Raw genomic sequence first — 15,203 nt, forward strand, 5'->3', positions numbered from 1 at the left:
TCAAGAAACTCTTGAAAAGTGAAGAAATGAGAGCAAAGGCATGGAATTCACCAGTTATGGTGTTTGATGGAGAGGCAGAAGTTCTCCTTACTTTGAGACTGAGGGAAAGTCAGTTCTATGTATTTTTTAAATACTTTTATTTGACACAGAGAGCGAGAGCGAGAGCGAGAGAGAGAGAGAGAGAGTGTGTGGCACAAGCGGATGGGGCAGCAGGCAGAGGGAAAAGCAGGCTCCCTGACATGGGACTCCATCATGAGACTCAGGTCCTGGGATCATGATCTAAGCCGAAGGCAGGCATTTAGCCAACTGAGCCACCCAGGCACCTGGGAAAGTCAACTCTAAGAATACAGGACAAGAAGGATTAATTCCTGACTCAGCTTGATAGATATCTGTGATCATAAGAATGAAATAAATGCTTCAATTCTAGGCCCTGGAGACATCATTTTGGGTTCTGCTGAAGATCTACATGCTCTGCTAACTAAGCAGCCATCTCAGAGGGGAGAACTAGATCAAGACACATCAGTCAACTTCTCCAAAGCTGGAGGAAGAGTTCCACAGCTCAGAGGAAAACAACAACTATCTTATGAAGGTTACTTCTGTTCAAACTGAAATGTGCATTTAGAATTCTGTCCTAGCTGACACAGTCAACACACTGTTGGCAAACCTTGTTGACAATGATCTTGATGGCTTGAGGATAAAGCAAATAATGTAAAATGAACTAAAACCAAGAACTGTGGGGAAATGTCTAGTTCCTTGGCGTAGGTCTCAGTTTGCTTTTCCAATGCAGGGATCTTATTCCACTTGCCACAATTACCATTATGAATCAGGTTTTTAGCGCTTGTCGTAATAAAGAAAAGCTAAAACTGACTGACAGTTTTAAAACAAGATGACATTCATGCTGCTGTATCAAAAGCCACTGCACAATTTCAACTACTTTTTCAAGCTAAACAAAAGCAGCCTTCTAGCTGAAATTTATTTTGAGCACAATTAAACTGATCTTTTCACTTTATTTGTAAGATGTGAATTCATTAAAAATTTTTAGGAAGCAGCATTTAATCTTTGTATTAAAATGATAATGAGCTCAAAATGTGTTAAAAAATATTTTTACAGCCTGTAAAAGCAATCACTTTACAAGGCCATAAGATCAAATGCATGCAAAATTCGCATCTGTTTACACACATTATTCTGAAGGAAGAGGTTAAGAACCATTGTTCTAGAAGGTCTCTGGTTTATTTACTTCATTACCTAGCACATGCTGCTCTCACTGGGATCCAAATGGTTCCATCACGGTTTCCTGTCACTCAAACTTTTACTAATGCTATTTAAAACTGTGTACATTATACACACTGCTTATCAGCCATGCCACACTTTGGGTTCATACCAAACTTGTAGCAGAAACTACTCTACTTGAGCAATGGCTTTAAAAAAAAACATACACGGCAAAAATTCTTAGTGACTTCCACTTAAACAACTGACACCTCCCCTTCCCTTGGTCCAACACACTGCGGCACCTTGACTGCCTCTAGGGCTGCTTCACCCATGTGCTTCTGTCTCCATGCAGCTCGGCTATCTGCTTCATACCGCTCACGGATAAGTGTGGCCATGCGTGGCCTCAGCCATTTACTCCTGTTGTATATGTTACAGTTATTATGTAATTTAACTACATATTACATAAACCACTGAAATGTAAATGTGAAAGAAATGAGAAAAATGAGGTTGAATACTTTGGAAGAACTACATAAAAGCAAGACACTTAAAAAAAAGAGCTGCTGCAATGCTAGGTGTGGGTGGAACACTATAAAAGGCTTGGGGGAAAATTGTGGAAATCTAGCAGGATTTTGTACTCAGAGTACTTAAAATGCGTCTGGTTCTCACTCCACTTTGAAGAATCCAAAACTTAATTTTAGATGATGCACCACAAGTGTGGTTTGCACAAAATAAACTATTGTTTAAGAAATTATTCTCAAAGAAAAGGTCCTGTGCTTACATTCTAAAACTGGTAAGTGAATAGATATTTATCTTTTTTAAGTGAAAATAATATGTTCAAAGTATTTATATATACCCTTTTAAAGTGATTTTCCACTTTAACCAACTTTTTTTTGATTAACCACAAGTACCAATCATGTCATATGAGAAAGGATTGTGTTCATCACTGCTGGAACCCAGCTCTGGGACTCTCCTCCTTCTAGATTACTGGAATCTGGAAGGGTGACCTGGCCATCAACCACACTGACTATGCCTCCCAGCTTACTTTCATCCTCAAACTGGTAAACACAGCTTTTGTGCTGCCATCTGAATTGTTGATAAAAATTTAACCCTTCTGACTCAAATCAGTTGTTTTCCAACTGCCCTTAAGATAAGGAGAATTCTTAATATAATTAAATTTTCTGGCTTCTACCTACCTTCTCCACCTTCTCACCACCTCATTTAGCTGACTCCTTCAGACAGCCAACCTTTTCTGACAACCTAGACTAGCACAATTCCTCTAATTTTATGTTCTCATGACACGATGCATTCTTTGTCACAGAGATGATCAGAAACATGATTTTTCATTTATTTGTATGATTGCTTCATTGTCTAACTTCCACTGGACTGTAAATTCCACAAAACCACACTGATTTTACTCACTTTGTATCATTAGCAAGTAACTCCAGCTGCCACATCATGGAAACTCAAATAATGCTGAGTACATGAAAAAAAATGAACAAACAAGCTAGGGAACAGGGTAAGACCACAGAAAGAGCTCTATAGTATATAGGCAAATACCTTCTTTTCAGTTGGTAAATTTGATCTGGAGTTGAAGCTAAGTCTTTAACAAAAGAAACCAGTAATGTAGATCTGTAGTGCAGAGCTGACTCTTTCCCTCTGAGGAAGGGACAGTGAGCTTTCATTTTCATTTTAATGTGGGTATTAAATACAATTCTGGGCAACATTCCCTGGTGAAAGTGAACTCAGGAAACTTAGATGCCACCATTCAAGAGCAGGAAAATGTCCTAACATAGTGACATCCATATATGGCCGCTGTTTTGTAATCTGCCACAACCACTTAAGAACGAATTACAATGCTTGGCCCGATTCCCTTTCTCAAATATAATTTAACTTGAGGAAAAATTTCTGTCTTTCCACATGTGATATGTCCTGGGCACTCTCAGGCCACCTAACCTCCCTCCTCCCTGTAGAACTTCCTTCTCCCCAAGACAGCAATGTCAGAAATGGAACCAAGCAAGAAATACATTTGTGGAATTCTGAATTTCCCTTGTCCTGCCCTTGGAAATTAGCATCCTTGTCAACAGGCGAGCCAAATGTATACCATGAGTAACACTAGAGTGGTATATATGAAACCGCAGTAAAACCGACATCATCAGTCTCAGAGAAGTAGCTTCACTTCAGTGTTTACTGAAGCACAATTATCCACAATAAACACACGCTCACAGGGAAATGGTGAAACTGAATAACCATAATTTGGTACTTCTAAAGATTCATCTGAAACATCTGATCAATTAGACCTTAGAATCAAAAAGAAACATTATTGGGGTGCTTGGGTAGCTCATTCGGTCAAGTGTCTGACTCTTGGTTTCAGCTCAGGCCATGATCTCTGGATCATGAGATAGAGCCCTATGTCAGGCTCCATGCTCAGGGAGGAGTCTACTTGAGATATTCTCTCTCTCTCTCTCTCTCTCTCTCTCTCTCTCCTTCTCCCCCTGCCTGAGCTTGCTTGCTCTCACTCTCTCTCTGGAAAAAAAAAAAAAAAAAAGATAACAGTGTCTTAATTTCCTCAGGGATAGTAATAGTTCCTACATTATAAGGTGTGGGGTTAAATAAATTAATGTAAGCATCCTGGCAGATAACACACACTGTGTAAATGTTAGTGGAAAAAGTATGTGTGTGTGTTTGTGCACACACGTGCATGTGTTTATAAGTCTATATACATAACATGAATACACATACTGATTTTTGCAATATAAAAGTGTGCCTATTTCATCCTATAGGTAATAGCCAGAAGAGCTTGAGAGCTGCTGTTCTCAATGAATTTAAATGCTTTTGCTTTAAAAAGAAACTTATGTAAGTCACCGAGTTTTCTGTTCACCCCTACCTATTGGTAACCTCAGAGGTAAATGTAAGACTCGGTTACAATGCCTGTCTCACCCAGATGTCTGTGACATCCACACTTCGCTTCTCTTTTATATTATACAGCTTTCACTTTGTCTTTTTTTTTTTTTTAGGCTCTCTTTTTTATCTGTCTTTGAAACTATACAACTAAGTATTTCAATATAATTTTAAAAGACAAAAAGAGTTTGAGCCATTTAATGTAACTATTTTTTTTAATTTGCCACTGTTTTGATTTATAAAATAAAGAACACCCAAAATTTCTAAAATTAATGAAGAAAGACTGATGAAAATAGATTATTTGTCTAACATGTAAGGAAAAGCTATGAAACCAAAACATGATTAAATAAATAGATGTTAAAGGTAAACAGAAGAGACACAGTGAAAGCACATAAAATCATAAGCAGTAATTTTTACAAAAGATACCAAGGTAGGCCATTTGTTGGGGCATTTATACCCTGCAGAAGATCCATAATAAAGAGGATCTGGAAGAGACATAGTAAAAGTGTCAGCACTCTAGATTTAATCCAATTGTAGTTTTTAAGTTAACCAGGGCCATTTCACCCATTTGCTGAACTCCTTCAAGGGTCAGAAAAGCTGTACATCTGAATCAGGAACACAAATCAGTACATTTTTTCATAGCTGGTAAACAGCTTCAACAAAAGAGTATGCACAAAGGCTGAAAGTAAAAATTGTCACAGGATTAACTATCTGCAGGTATCATTTATGCATACTGCATTAGCTTGAGTAATTAAAGAGTAATCGTATATTAATCTTACAGATTAGCACTTTTTAAGTTTCAGAGAAAGCACTAAGACACTACATGCATTAAACTAGTTCATAATTGCATATATGTCAGTGGGTATGGCCAACTCCTGACTACCTTCATATGGATGACCCATTTAAATCATAGGCCATTTCTCTTTTTTTTTTTTTTTTTTAAGATTTTATCTCTTTGAGAGAGAGAGAACACAAGCAGGGAGGAGAGTCAGAGGGAAAGAGAGAAGCAGGGAGCCCAATGCAGGACTCGACCCCAGGGCCCTGGGATATGACTTGAGCCAAAGGTGGACACTTAACCCACTGAGCCACCCAGGTGTCCCAAGGCTATTTGTTACCTCTGATGCCAAATGACTTGAAAACCAAAGATTTTGGTCCAATAAGAAAGAAGAAAAAGCTACAAAGGAAACCATGTCCAACTGTGAGGTCTAGACTTGGAAATGATCACCCAAGGATGTGATTACCAGAGAATCTCACTAAAAGAAAAACATATAAAAACAAGTAAATAAGAATGGCTAAGAAGCACATCCATAAATCATTCTCTCTATACCTCAACCACAAGCCATGTGCCTAGCTACATAGTTATGTCTTAATGGCTGGTGTTAATGACCATCTGCAGCAGATTCGAATGGGCTCTCCCAGGCCACACGTTTAGGCCGGGGTACCCACCCCCCAGGTGCTAACAGCCCACAGTTGCCTCCTCCTGCCTCTGGAAAAAGGTCGAAGACAGAAGTCACAACGTCTCCTGGGAGGTCACATTCTGTCATCCCTACCTTGCCCCCACCCAAGCAGCTATGGTCAACGACTACCACAGGTACAAAGGCTTGCCAGGAATCCTCACTTTGGCTCCAAAACTTCCCATGGGTTCAGGCTGAATCTAGACCCCAGCTAGCACCACATGCTGCTCAGGTTCTTCCCCTGCTCCTCCTGCTTCCCTCTCTTCTGAGAGCATTCCTGCAATAAATCACAGGCACCTAAATCCCTGTCTGGGCTTTGCTTCTAGCAAACACAACCTATGACAGCATCAGTAACAAATCAAGTTGAATTTACACTAGGGAGACAATGTCAACCAACGTCTTCATATGGAATCATTTTATGATTATGGCATAAAACACTACAAACATTTAACCTCTGAGATTTCCATAAACACTGTAGGTTTACATTGAAGCACAAGGTAGAATGGATATACACAAATGCAGAATTATAAACTTTTTTGCATAACAATTGACAATTTAATGAATGCATGCTTTGAAAAGTACTATTTTAATAGGAATACTTCCCAAACACTTAAGAGAATAAAATGACAAAGGATGACTAAGTCATCATACTTTATAAAACAGTTGTCTACCTGATTTCCACCAAAGTTGTTCCCCTCTACCCTATCACCACCAAAAAGTAGCTGTGTCTTTAAATTACCTAGTGCAATTTCCAGCACCCTCTAGTGGCAAATTACCCAAGAGAAATAGAAATGTCTCATTTAATAAGTAGTGTTTCTGAAAACTCTGCAGTAAAAATTCAAAATAAAAATAAAAAAGGCTGTCCCATCAGGGATGATTTTTCAGAGTCTGGGATGATGAGTAAAGAACTATCAGAGTCACCATTTGGAGGCTGGCACTTATGATTGCAAAAAGTAACCAAAGATAGGTTTCTCTACTGGATAAATAAGTATTTCCATGGAACAGCCTGCAAGATTTGCTATTGATTAATGACAAAAAAAAAAAAAAAAAAAAAAAAAAAAATCCACATGACAAGGAAAAAGTGACCTAATAAAAGCACCGGGGACTGAGGCAGACACAAATGGTTGTTGCTTATGAGACACTCCTGGTGGCAAGGCATTTTGAATTTCTATCTTCTGCCAGTACTCATTCCAAGGTTTCATAAGCCCAGGAATAATTCTATATTAAATGAAGACCCTATCCTTATTAAATTTGCAAGTCTGTATGTAATATATATATATCTCACTTCTGTCTCCCCAGCACCCAAATCAGTACTTGCATCTTGATAAATACATTTGAATGAATCAATCCCCAAAGCAATGGGAATGAACTGAAAGTTTCATACAGAGAAGTATCATGTCCAATTTTGCACTTAAGAAGGATCACTCTGGCTGTAAATGTGGAGAATGGACCAGGAAGAACCAGCTGAAACCTGGAAGATCTTTGGTGGTTGTACTTCCCTCTTGCTGGACATATTTTAGGCTTTACAAGAAAATATTTGTTAAGAAATGACATTCACTTACATATCAAGCTAATCTGAGGCCTCGGTCATGCACTATATCAGCTCTTTTAGAATCTAGGCTTCTTTCCCTTTCAGTTACATTAACAGCTGAAGTTTATACAGCATTTATTATGTGTCAGGCAATCTAAATGTTTTATTACTCATTTTCTGTATATTTTAGCATAAGATTGTCAACCTAAAGCAGAAAAAGGGTGTTCAGAGAGGTGCTTGGGTGGCTCAGTCTGTTAAGTAATCAATTCCTGATTTTGGCTCAGGTCATGATGTCAGGGTTGTGAGATCCAGTCCTACATGGGGCTCCACACTGGGCATGGAGCCTGCTTAAGATTCTCTCTCTCCCTCTGCCTCTCACCCTCACCCCCCATCCCACCCTGCTCACACACACCCATGTTCTTTCTAAAAAAATAAAAATATAACTTCAGTTGAAATTACTCTAAGATATGCTAACAAGTAACTATATGAAAAAACTAATCATCCTTATGAAGAAGTCCTAAGTAATTTTGTTTTTCTAATTCTGGGTACAGCTTTATAGCAGTTTCCTGTTCCATAAATACCATGGCTAGTGGTTATTAGCAATTGGCAACTCATATCCATTATTTCATTAATCCTATAACCACCATGTGAGATAGGTATTATTGACTTATGCCAATAGGGATTTAGGTTCTAGGAGTTCAGGTGATTTACTCGAGGAACAGAAGTAGCTGGTAACGATAACATCAAGATTCAAACCTGAATCTTCTATGTCATCCTGGATACCCACGTAATTCACAATCATGAATGCACCAAAACTGGAAGAGGAAATCAACTCAGCTGCACCCTTTACGGTTACATGGCAAAATTATTTTTGGCATAATTACAAAAGATTTCCAAAGTACAGGATCCTGTATGATGAATAAAGAAAATTCAAAGAGAATACTAAAGTCTTTTAGCTAAGAGCATCATGCTCCAATTAGCATCAGAAATACTAATGCACACAGTGGATACACTTAAAAACTCTCTTCACTTATACTGCGACACACGTCTCAGAGAAAGCAAATGGTTAAACGTTAAGCAGCAGAAAAGGACAGAAATTAAAACAGAATCAGTATTCTCACAATCCAAAATTTCATCACAAAATACAATACAGTTGACTCTTGAACATGGGTTTGAACTACACGGGTCCACTTATAAATGAAATTTTTAAAAAGATTTATTTATTTAATTTATTCGAGAGAGAGAGAGAGAGAGGCAGACACAGGCAGAGGGAGAAGCAGGCTCCATGCCAGGAGCCCAACACAGGACTCGATCCTGGGACTCCAGGATCGCGCCCTGGGCCAAAGGCAGGTGCTAAACCACTGAGCCACCTAGGAATCCCCTGAATTTTTTTTAAATACAGCACAATACTGTAAATGTATTTTCTCTTCCTTATGATTTTTTTAACACTTTCTTTTCTCTAGCTTACCTTTTTTTTTTTTAAAGATTTATTTATTTATTCATGAGGGACACACAGAGAGAGGCAGAGACATAGGCAGAGGGAGAAGCAGGCTCCCTGTGGGGAGTCCAAGGCAGGACTCGATCCCAGGACCCGGGATCATGACCTGAGCCAAAGGCAGACGCTCAACCACTGAACCACCCAGGGGTCCTACTAGCTTACCTTATTTGTTAAACTCACAGTACATAATACATGTAACACACAAAGTTCGTGTTAATCGATCATTTACGTTATGGGTAAAGCTTCCAGTCAACAGGAAGGTATTAGTAGTTAAGTTTCAGGGGGGCAGGGAGTCAAAAGTTATACATGGGTTTTTAACTATGTGGAGGGTTGGCACCCCTAACTCCCACATGTTCAAGGGTCATCTAAAAGATGAACCAATGCTATTTCCTGCTTGAAAGTATCACTCTCAAGAGTAATGTTAGAGACAAGAGCATGAGTTATATACTTCCTAAACTATTACTATACTTCATGCTGTTGTGAGCTACGGAGATTGGGCGGGAAAACAGAGTTGGACAAATATGCAGGGATGATCCCAGGAGCTTACAATCAAGAAGAGAAAGCAGGTATGAAGGAAAATTCAGAGAACCACTCAGTGCTCTATTCTCTGCAAAGGACTTTCAATGTCCCCTTCAGAGATGAATCAATCTGAGCAGAATTTAGGCAGGCAGAAGAGAAGAGGAGCACCAGGGTTATGGGATCAAGATAAAGCAGAGCATCAGAATACGGGAAAGTATGTGTGTAACTGTAGGAGAGTAAAGAAAAGGTAAGCAGACTAGAAAGTAGGTAGAACATTGGGGTAACTGGACAGAAAAGACAGTAGAAAACAAAGCTAAGCTAAAAGCAAGGCAAGAATCTGGATTTGAATTAATTAACTGGAAAAAAAAGGCACTATAAGTTCTGAAATAGAAGAATAGCACAATAATGTTGAATTTTAATGAGGATGCATGCCATTTATAACTGAATATATGTAAAATGCATAAAATGGAAGAGAGAACTTGTAGAAAGGCAGAATGGTTAAGAAAACCCTAATAACAATCCATATGCAAGGTAATCATGAGTGATGGCCCTAGGAACAGAAAAGATCAACCCAAGGGTCATTTTGAAGGAAAAATTAGAGGATTTTTGTGAGAAACAAGAAATAAAAAGATAGAGAAAAAATTAAAAATTATTTCCAAGTTCCTATCTTAGGAAAGTGATCAAAATATCAAAGAGAGACCAACAGAAACAAGATAGCTGAAAAGAGAACTAAATCAACAGTCTGAATAAAAGAGATTTTTACTTATTTTTAAAGATTTAACTTATTTGAAAGACAGAGACAGAACTCACAAGTGGGGGGAGGAACAGAGGAAGAGGGATAATGCAGACTCTACACAGAGCATGGAGCCCAGTGCAAGGCTTGATCCCATGACCCTGAAATCATGACCTGAGCTGAAATCAAGAGCCCAACGCTCAACAGACTGAGCCACCCAGGCACCCCAAAAGAAAGATTTTTAAATAAATAATATATGCATTTAGGTTTGAGATCAAAAAGCAAATCTTTGATATTGTAATATTCTGCAAAGTCTTCAAGATACTGGATGAATAGCATTTTATATAATTCAAAATACATAAAAATTAATTCATCAGAAGAATTTTCAGTTTCATTTCCAAAGAAAACCTGGCATGACACATGAAGACATCTGATGAGGTTTTTCTATTATTCTAAGTAGTGCTGGAAAAAAATTATCTTAAAAAGGTAATGAAACTGAAAGATTAGTGGTGAAATTTTTGAATAAAAATTGAGATTTTATTATATTCATAAGAAAAGTTTCCACCTACTCCATTTAGTCATCAAAAATGTGATTTTAAATACAAAAATACCTGCAATGACATCTTAGTTATCCCATGTTCTCATAAGAGCAAGCACACTGTCAGCTGACAAAGAGAAGAAGCAGTATCTACAGCTAACAATAGACCAATAATACAATAGTGAAAAAGCATGAAATGAAAATGCAAGGTAAAACTTTACTGATAAACTCTTTCCTCACCTTTGCAGTTGTCTTCAGGACCCATGATCACACCACTCAAAAAGTTGAGGTAGATAACAAGACAAAGTATTAATTGTGTTGAAAGAAAATATATACCAGGTTTGATTTTATAAACTTGATATTAAAAAAATCTCACATTTGAAACTTGCCTATAGTTTTCCTTCCTAATATTCTCTTTGTGGTTTTTAGATTCAAAGATATACCAGCCTCATACAATGAACTGGAAAAAAAGAATCGCACTTTTTCCATTCTCTGAAACAGTTTGTGGAAGATTAGAATTATCTATGTCTTGAATGTTTGGCAGAACTCATTCTTAAAACTATATCAAGTGTGGTCCTGGACGGAAGATTTTTACTTGCCAATTTTTAAAACAGTTATAGGATATTAAGGTTTTCTATTCTTTTTCTCAATAGGTTTGGAAATTTACACACTTCAAAATTTATTTGAGCATGCTAAAGTTTGAGCATGTTAAAGTTTGAGGAATACTACTTCAGAGTACTAACTCCTATCACCCCCAACTGTATGCTTTGTCCAGTGATTTGGTTTTCTTTATTTAACCTCACAATTTCACCATGATAACTATGGTTGGTTGTTTAGATTTTCTTTACCCACCAGTCCTTTTTGCTTCTCAGAAACTCTCCTGAGACTGCTTTCCTTCTCCCTACATCAAGATCTGTTAGAAATTCTTCTAGTGAGGATGTGTTAGTGGAAAACACACTCAGCTTTTATATATCTGAAAATGTCTATTTTGCTCACACATCTGAAAAACAGTTTTGTTGGGTATGCAATTCTAAATTGACAGTTATTTTCTCTGGGCATTCTGCAGGCATTCTTCTACTCTTCCACGGCTTTCATGGTTGCTGCTGAAAAGGTATCTGTTTGATCACTATTCTTCCTTCATAAAGAAGTCTTTTTGCTCTGGCTGCTTTTAGGGTATCTCTCTGTCTCTGGTGCTCATCCCTTTCTCTATGATGTAAGAATCATGTAAGAATTTCCACATACTTGTCTGCTTGGAAATTGTCCTGTTTCTTCAATCTGTGAATTCATATTTTCAGTCAATCTTAGTAAATTCTCAGCTACTATTCCTCCTCTATTAGCTCCCTCTGGGATTCTGATTAGATAAATTTGTATCTTTTCTCTGTCTTCTATGTCTTCATCTCTCTTTTATAAATGCCATCTCATTTTTCTCCATTTTATATTCTGCACATTTTCCTCGAATTCAACTCTCAATTTGCCAATTCTCTTTAGCTATACCTACTAGTAACCATCTCTTTACCTACTAGTAACCATCTACTGAATTTAGGATTTGAATCATTTTTCACTTCCAGAAGTACGACTGATTCTCTTTCAAATATGTCCAGTCATTTCATAGCATGTCTTTTTTTCCTTAATATTACCATCAAAAAAAAATATTACCATCAAAGTCCTGTTTAATTTTAAAACCATATAAAACATATATATCATATTTCATACCTAATAATTCCAATGGTCTCTGCAGGTCTAATTTTGCTATTTGTTGTTTCTACTTCTTTCACTCATGATGACTTGCTTCTTGGATGCTTGTGATCATTGACAATTAAGATCATGTCTGTAAAACTTCCTTCAGTACTTCTTGATGGTCCAGGTAATAGTTTATTCTTTCAAAAAGGATTTACATTTGCCTTTCCTAGACACCTGGGAATAGTACCAACTTGGTCTTACTGTAAACTAAATTCTTACCTATGTTTTGTCTTTGGGATCATACAAATGTGTACAAATTCAAGATGCAAACCTGCACAATGCCTGGCTTATGTTGTGAATGCTTGGGGAAAGTTTTTTTTATTCCCTTCACCTAGAGCCAATGCTGAGACAGAAGAATCTCGTGTCTCCCTTTGGATGCTGGATTTTTTTCTTATTTATTCTTTTGCTAAGCAGTAGCCTCCTCTACCTTTCGGGAGCCTTAGCTGATTATCTCTCATCCCACGTATGAAAATGAGAAATCCAAATAACTAACTCACAGTTTACTGGTAGATTTCCCCAGAATAAACTCTGCCTTCAGGGAGCTTATTTATTCTCTAGATTCCTGCTCCTATTTTCTTTTTGGATTCCAAGGATTTTCCTTATTCTTACTAGCCGACCTGTACCATCAAGTAGACTTTCTTTAGAGGCATTTTATCCAGCACTTTAGGGGTTTAAAAATGAGGGGGATTTTCCAGGATGTGCAAGCTGTCATCTTATCCGAAAGAGAACATACACTGCCTTCCTATTTCTACTTATGTATTTGGAATATACTGCCAAATATAAAATTGACAGATCAAGGAACAGAATTAGTTTCATGGCTTCTGTTACATACTATAAAATTCAGTGATGAAAATTAATTAATATTACATTTTAACAGTAGCTTGAGAAGATTTGTAGGTTCCATGTCTATTTTGCTTCAGAGAAGTTATCTAGTAATATTAAACAAAAGTTTTTCAGTTTTGGTTGTATCTGGAATAAAACATGATCTTAGTCTGATTTTTATAAGTTATTTTCTAAAAGAACAGCTGCAAGTGTTGATAAGGACGTGGAGATACTGAAACCCTCACATACTGCTAGTGGGAATATAAAATGGTGTGGCTACTTTAGAAAACAGTCTAGTAGTTCCCAAGAAATTAAACACAGAATTAACATCTGAAATAGCAATTCATTGCTAAGTCTATAGCCAAAAGAAATGAAAACTTATGTTCACACAAAAACTCATACACAAATGCTCAGAGTAGCATTGTTCATAATAGCCAAAAGGGAGAGACAACCCAGCAACTCATGAATGAATAAACGAAATGTGGTATATATATATATCCATACAGTAGGATATGATTAAGCCATAAAAAGGGAAGAAGCTACAATATGGGTGAATCTAAAAAAACGTTCTGCTAAGTGAGAGAAGTCAGACACAAAAGACCACAAATTACATGATTCAATTACATGAAATGTCTAGAATAGGCAAATATAAAGATACAGAAAGTAGTTTGGTTAGTGGTTGTTTAAGGTTGGGAGGATGGTGATCTTGAGAGGTAATAGATAAAGGGTTCATAATTTGTTTTTGAGGTAAGGAAAATGTTCTAAAATTGATTTGCTGATGGTTGTACAACTCTAAATATACTAAAAACCAATGTACACTTTATTTTTTTAAGATTTTATTTATTTATTTGAGAGAGAGAAAGAAAGCAAGCATGCACTCATAAGTTGGGGAAAGGGCAGAGGGAGAGGGAGAAACAGGCTCCCCACTGAGCAGGGAGCCCAATCTGGAACTCGATCCCAGGACCCTGGGATCATCACCTGAGCCAAAGGCAGATGCTTAACCAGCTGAGCCACCCAGGAGCCCCTAATTTGTAGACCTTAAATGGATGAACAATAAGGCATGTGGTTACATTGCAATAAGGCTATTAAAATAAAAACCATGCATATAAAACAAATTCTGTGGGTTTAACATAAATTGACCTGGAAAAACCTTTGACAAAATAGCACAAGCATTATTTCTAAGGAAATCTCATCATCGTACAATTGTGACCCTTTTTCTCCTTTGAGTCGATACTGACTTTGGAAGAGTAAACAAACATAAGGATAAAACACATTATTTTGGTATTTTGAAAGCAGGATTTCTTAGGGATATAGTAGGGGGAGGACAGTTTGCTTTAAAAATACATCTTTACAAATGACCTGAAGGAGAGAATGCACAGTAAAATCTCCCAAGATGACAATCAGACGATACTCTTCCTGACAATAAGACACTTAGTTGGTGAAAATAAGTCATGGGGTTTATTTGCTGGCAGCTGCAGAAGCTGGCTCCACAGAATCTGCTAAACTACTCAGGAAAATTAGGAAGAGCTCATACAGCAAGGCCCACGACACAAAGGCCACCCAGATGCCTCAATTTCTTATTATTTTCTTAATAACATTTTCTTTTCCCTAGCTTTAGTATAAGAATACAGTATATAATAATACAACATGAAAAATATGTGTTAATCAACTGTTTATGTTATCAGTAAGGCTTCCAGTCAAAGTAGGCTGTTAGTAGTTAAGTTTTGGAGGAATCAAAAGTTACCTACAGATTTCCAACAGTGCAGGGTGTTGATGCCCATAACCCTGTGCATTGTTCAAGGGTCAAGTGTATAGGCAGACATGGATTCATACCATTTTTTTTACAGAAATGGTACAGGGTAATGGCTCTCTTCTGTAGCCTTTTTTAAGCTTATGACAGAATGCAGAACTTTCAAAAATGTTAAATACAGATCATTTCATTCCAATTGTATAGATTACAGAACATAAAGATCTTTGTTCCATTTAACCAATCTCATATTGTTATGTTTCCAAAGGTTCTTGGGTATTTCATCATGAAACATGATGACCATTGGATATGAATAAAGTGGAGTGAGGACTGAATGAGTTAATCGGTATAAAGTATTTCACAGAGTACTTGGCAAGTAACAAGCTCACTATATATGTTTATGATTTTAATATTGCGTCCTATGTAAAGATCGAGCTAATTTACATTCCCAACAGCAGGGTAAAAGAAATTGGTTTTCCTACATCCTTGCCAATTCTTCCAAATTTTTTCTTTT

At 37.2% G+C, this 15,203-nt stretch overlaps 1 protein-coding gene across 3 annotated transcripts in view; it reads right to left on the reverse strand.

Annotated features, from left to right (window-relative positions):
* The window catches only part of RPS6KA5 (ribosomal protein S6 kinase A5), a 171,402-nt gene that overhangs the window by 103,649 nt on the left and 52,550 nt on the right, over window positions 1-15,203 (reverse strand). The gene's annotated exons all lie outside the window — the stretch shown is intronic.

This window comes from Canis lupus, chromosome 9, assembly GCF_048164855.1.
Source record: "Canis lupus baileyi chromosome 9, mCanLup2.hap1, whole genome shotgun sequence".
Lineage (NCBI taxonomy): Eukaryota > Metazoa > Chordata > Mammalia > Carnivora > Canidae > Canis > Canis lupus.